Source organism: Phyllobates terribilis, unplaced genomic scaffold, assembly GCF_046119375.1.
Source record: "Phyllobates terribilis strain yellow unplaced genomic scaffold, ASM4611937v1 Scaffold_4__5_contigs__length_816908805, whole genome shotgun sequence".
Taxonomy (NCBI): Eukaryota; Metazoa; Chordata; class Amphibia; order Anura; family Dendrobatidae; genus Phyllobates; species Phyllobates terribilis.
Window position 1 is genome coordinate 531,006,510 of NW_027362764.1, and position 6,000 is coordinate 531,012,509.

A 6,000-nucleotide genomic window follows, 5' to 3' on the forward strand; every position below is an offset into this window, starting at 1 on the left:
TGTTTGACATTTGATTCCCTAAAAATTTACATTAAATGTCTAGTTCTCAAAAAGGCCTAGTATTTGTACATTGCCATCATATATTTATGGTGGTAGGTGACCCTTGCTTTTCACATTCGCAAAATGTTTTGGAAACATCTGCATATGTCCAATTCACATATATTACACCGTAACACTAACTGCCCAGGATTTTATAATTCTTCTCGACAACATACCATGGGAGAAAGTACAAACCTTCATAATGTCGTTGTGATCTAAAGTGACATTTTGCTCTGAATCTCATTAAAAAAATAGAGCCGTGTCTAAATTGCTACTCTGTAGTTAAAGAGGTTGTCCACTACTGTAACTTAGTTCCTAGTTTTACCATAAATGCTTAAGACAATGCCCCCTAAAGATCCCCATATATCTTTTCTGCCAAGTTTCATGCTGTTTTACACATTTCTGCTTCACTTCCTATGCCTTGGCACCATCCCTGTTATCATAGCAATCACTTCCTTTTCAAATTCCTCTGCTCCCTTCTGACTACATTTCCCATCATTCATTGTGCTCGGCTGCAAGCCAGCACCGAGCACAGACCTGTAACTCAGCCTAAACCCCTCCTGCTCCTCCTGTCCCACATCCCCAGCACAATCTCCTGTATAGGACACTGCATGGAATATAAGTAATGCACAAAGCACCATTACACCGACCCTGACAATAAAGATTATCCTCTACTCACCCACACTGACATAGATGATGGGATGGATAGGATAGATCAGTAGATGGATGGATGGGGAGAGGTCTGAATTTGGAGCGACGTTGGAAGAAAACACATTCGCGAGATGACTTCACTGCATTCAAACAAGCAACACTCGCATTCAAATCAGCACTCACCTCTGCTAAGCAGGCCTACTTCACAACCCTTATATCCTCCCTATCCTACAACCCCAAACTGCTATTCAAGACTTTTAACTCTCTCCTCTGCCCTCCACTGCCCCCTCCGACCTCCATCATCTCTGCTGAGGAGTTTGCCACACACTTCAAAAACAAGATTGACCAAACACGGCAAGTCTTTACTGTCCGACCACCACAACCCCTTTGTTTTCCACACCATTTCCCTACCCCCATAACCTCCCTTCCCAACATCACGGAAAGAGACCTTACTCGTCTCCTCTCCAAATCACACCTCACCACGTGCACTCAACCCCATCCCATCCCACCTCCTCCCCAACCTTACCCCCACACTCATCCCATCCCTAACCCATCTCTTCAACCTATCACTAACTTCTGGTACCTTCCCTTCTGCCTTCGAACATGCCACAATCACGCCCATCTTCAAAAAGCCATCCCTTGACCCAACCGCCTTGTCCATCTATCGCCCCATACCGCTGCTCCCATTTGTCTCCAAACTCCTCGAGCAACACGTTCACTCTGAACTTTCCTCTCACTTTTCATCTAACTCTCTCTTCGACAACCGACAATCCGGCTTCCGCCCCCACCATTCCACCGAAACTGCCCTTACCAAAATCACCAATGACTTACTTACAGCCAAAGCTAACAGGCAATTCTCTGCACTCCTTCTTCTTGACCTGTCCTCTGCTTTCGATACAGTTGACCACTGCCTCCTACTACAGATCCTTTCTTCCTTTGGCGTCAAAGACCTTGCCCTATCTTGGATCTCCTCATACCTTTCTAACCGCACATTTAGCATAAACACTCCCACACTACCTCCTCACCCCGCCCCCTCTCTGTTGGAGTCCCTCAAGGCTCTGTCCTAGGACCCTTACTCTTCTCAATCTATACCATTGGCCTTGGACAGCTCATAAAATCCCATGGCTTCCAGTACCATCTGTACGCTGATGACACCCAGATCTACCTCTCTGGCCCAGATGTCACCTCTCTGCTGTCCAGAATCCCAGCATGTCTAGCAGCCATATCCTCCTTCTTCTCCTCCTGCTACCTCAAGCTCAATGTGGACAAAACTGAACTTATTATCTTTCCCCCATCTCGCATATCTTTCCCACCTGATCTTTCTAAAACAATAAATTACATCACACTTTCCCCTGTACCGACAATCCGCTGCCTCGGAGTAACCCTTGACTCTGCCCTGTCCTTCAAACCCCACATCCAAGCTCTCGCCACCTCCTGTCACCTTCAACTCAAAAATATTTCCAGAATCCGTCCTTTCCTCAACCCTTAATTTACTAAACTGCTTGTGCATGCCCTCATAATCTCTCGCCTCGACTACTGCAACATCCTCCTCTGTGGCCTACCTGCTAACACTCTCACACCCCTCCAGTCCATCCTCAACTCTGCTGCACGACTTGTTCATCTCTCACCTCGCTAGTCCTCTGCTACCCCCTTTGCAAATCCCTTCACTGGCTCCCATTTCCCCAACGTATCCAGTTCAAACTACTAACACTGACCTACAAAGCCATCCATAACCTCTCTCCTCCGTACATCTTTGAACTAATCTCCCGATATATTCCCTCACGTAACCTCCGGTCCTCCCAAGACCTCCTTCTCTCCTCCACACTTATTCGTTGCTCATGCAATCGCCTCCAAAATTTCTCCCGAATATCCCCCGTCCTACGGAATTCGGTGCCTCAACACGTCCGATTATCCACCACACCTGGATCCTTCAGACGGAACCTGAAAACCCATCTCTTCAAACAAGCTTACAGCCTGCCATGACCTTGCTTGCTGCCACCTCAACACTGGAGCTACTGCAACCCCTCAACCTACTGTCTCCTCCCCCATTCTTGTAGAATGTAAGCCCGTAAGGGCAGGGTCCTATTCCCTCTGTACCAGTCTATCATTGTTAGTTTGTTTACACTGTAAGTGATATCTGTATTTGGTATGTAACCCCTTCTTATGTACAGCGCCATGGAATCAATGGCGCTATACAAATTGTTATGCACACGCCCGGGCTGAGCGGCGTGTGCGTGTGATAGTAGTGATTCCACTGGACCGTGCCGGAGAGTGAATGCCTGGAGGGGCGTGACTAAGTATTCACCCGATCCGACCAGGGTCGCACGACGGCATACGACGCCAGTGCACCAAGGAGGAACCGAGCAGAGGGACCAGGTGCTACTCCAGGACAGACCCCGGACACGGCTGTTGACCCACACAGGGGAATACAGGAACAGGCTGGTAGGCTGGCACACAGACTGGAGGGTATAGGCAGGCACGACTGGTATGCAGGCAGGCGGGTAAAGGCAAGCGCAGCTAGAGTGCAGACAGGGAGGCACTAGCAGGTAGGAACACAGGCGGGATAGGACCCAGTACACACTGGGACTCAGGAACAGGCAGGTTAGGCTGGCACAGACTGGTGGATATAAGCAAACACGGCTGGTATGCAGATGGGTGGATACAGGCGAGTATGCAGGCAGGGAGGTACTGGCCGAAAGGACGGGCTGGAGCACAGAAAGGTTAAGACCCAGTACAGACTGGGTCACAGAACCGCAGATGCGGTAGACAACCACAGCAGAGAGGGAACGCCCGAAGCGGTGGGCAAGAACAGAGCAGGACGGGGCTGCAGGAGCAGCGAGCACAAGCAGGGCAGGACAGGACTGCCGGAGCAGCGAGCACAAGCAGGGCAGGACAGGACTGCCGGAGCAGCGGGCAGAAGCAGGGCAGGACAGGACTGCCGGAGCAGCGGGCAGAAGCAGGGCAGGACAGGACTGCCGGAGCAGCGGGCAGAAGCAGGGCAGGACAGGACTGCCGGAGCAGCGGGCAGAAGCAGGGCAGGACAGGACTGCCGGAGCAGCGGGCAGAAGCAGGGCAGGACAGGACTGCCGGAGCAGCGGGCAGAAGCAGGGCAGGACAGGACTGCCGGAGCAGCGGCCAGAGGAGTCAGAGCAGGCTAGGCAGAGTAGGGGGGACAGGGCTCTGTTCACACGGAACAGACAGGAAGGGAAAGGCAGAGCCAGACACCCACAGGGTACTTGCAGTGAAGTAGCGAGTGGACCACAAACTCACAAACGGGAGAACAGAGACAACAAGCAGGAGTTAGGTACGAGTTCAGACTCTGCAGAAAAAGGAAGGGAACGGACATAGAGGAAAAACAGGTAAAGGATAGGAGAGAGTTCAGACTGGAACTGAGTGTACGGAGGAGACCGACACTGCAGCGGGATACAGGAGCGGGTCTGGGAATACGGCCCCCAGAGAGGCAGGATGAACAGGCAAGGAGCGTGTTCAGACAGGACAGACAAGATACAGGAGCGGGTCAAGGGAACCGGCCCCTAGAAGGCAGGAGGAACAGGCTAGGAGCGTGTTCAGACAGGTAAGACAAGATACAGGAACAGGTCTAGGTAATCGGCCCCTAGAAGGCAGGAGGAACAGGCTAGGAGCGTGTTCAGACAGGCCTGGAAATACAGCCTCCAGGATAGGCAGACAAGAGAACACAGAACGGGACCTGGCACCTTCAGAGTGCAAGCACACACTGAAAGAAACACTTATGCTCAGGCAGGGATAGAAGGGAGCTGCTGAGCTATATACCAAGTGTCAGACAGCAATAGGCTGAGGACGCACAAGGGGTGTGACCCACAGCAGGTACAAAAAGCAGGAAGTGATCGGGCGCCGCCCTTAAGCAGCAGAGACAGACACAAACAGACAGCATGGAGGGAAGCCAGAGAGACACTCTGGACAGGAGATCAAGTGCGCTCTCTTGCACAGTGGGAGATGGACCACCATGCAAGGACGCCGCCAGGTATGTTACAGTACCTCCCCCCTTACGCCCCCTCTTCTTCAGGCCTGCCAGAATCTTCCGCAGGGAATTCGAGGACCAGTCGTTCACTGGGTTGGAGGGGGACAGAGACTTGAGGGTAATCTCTGCTTCGAGGTACATCTTGTCAAGCTCACAGGAAAAAATAGACGGGTTATCAGGTACATAATGAGGAAAAGTCACTGTCTCTTTGTTATCTGGTGGTACCCCGGAGGATTCAGGAAACAACTGGAGGTCCTCCGCCGGGTCAGAAGAGTGCAGAGGCTCAGAGAAAACAACTGCTTCAGAGTACACTAGGTCGGACTCACTGGAGGAAGCAGGCGAGGTATCGGGTACCGAGTATAGGAAAGTCTCTGTCCATTCACCACCAGGTGGCACCCCGAAGGGTTCTGAACACAACTGGAGGTCCTCCGCCTGGTCGGAGGGGTGTAGAGACTCGGGAGTAACCTCTGCTTCGGAGTACACTAGGTTGGACTCACTGGACGAAGCGAGCGAGGTATCAGGTACAGAGTATAGGAGAGTCTCTGTCCTTTCACCACCAGGTGGCACCCCAAAGGGTTCTGAACACAACTGGAGGTCCTCCGCCTGGTCGGAGGGGTGTAGAGACTCGGGAGTAACCTCTGCTTCGGAGTACACTAGGTTGGACTCACTGGAGGAAGCAGGCGAGGTATCGGGTACCGAGTATAGGAAAGTCTCTGTCCATTCACCACCAGGTGGCACCCCGAAGGGTTCTGAACACAACTGGAGGTCCTCCGCCTGGTCGGAGGGGTGTAGAGACTCGGGAGTAACTTCTGCTTCGGAGTACACTAGGTTGGACTCACTGGACGAAGCGAGCGAGGTATCAGGTACAGAGTATAGGAGAGTCTCTGTCCTTTCGTTACCAGGTAGCACCCCGAAGGGTTCAGGAGACAACTGGAGATCCTCCGCCTGGTCGGAGGGGTGTAGAGACTCGGAGGTAACTACCACTTTGGGGTACCCATTGTCAGGCTCACAGGACGAAGCGGACAAAGTATTGAGTACCGGGTGTAGAGAAGTCTCTCTCCATTTGTCATCGAGTGGTATCCCGGAGAATTCAGGAGGCAACAGGGGATCCTCCGCCAGGTAGTAGAGGTGCACAGACTCAGAGGTAACCACAGCTTTGGAGCATCCTTGGACATGCACACCGGTTAAAGAGAGAGAAGCATCTGATGCCGGGTGCAGGAAGTTCTCCTGTGTGGAGTCTGGATGGGCAGAAGTCTCTTCGGGCAGGAGAACTGGTGCACTACCCACGCACATTACCCATTGGGGTTTCTCCG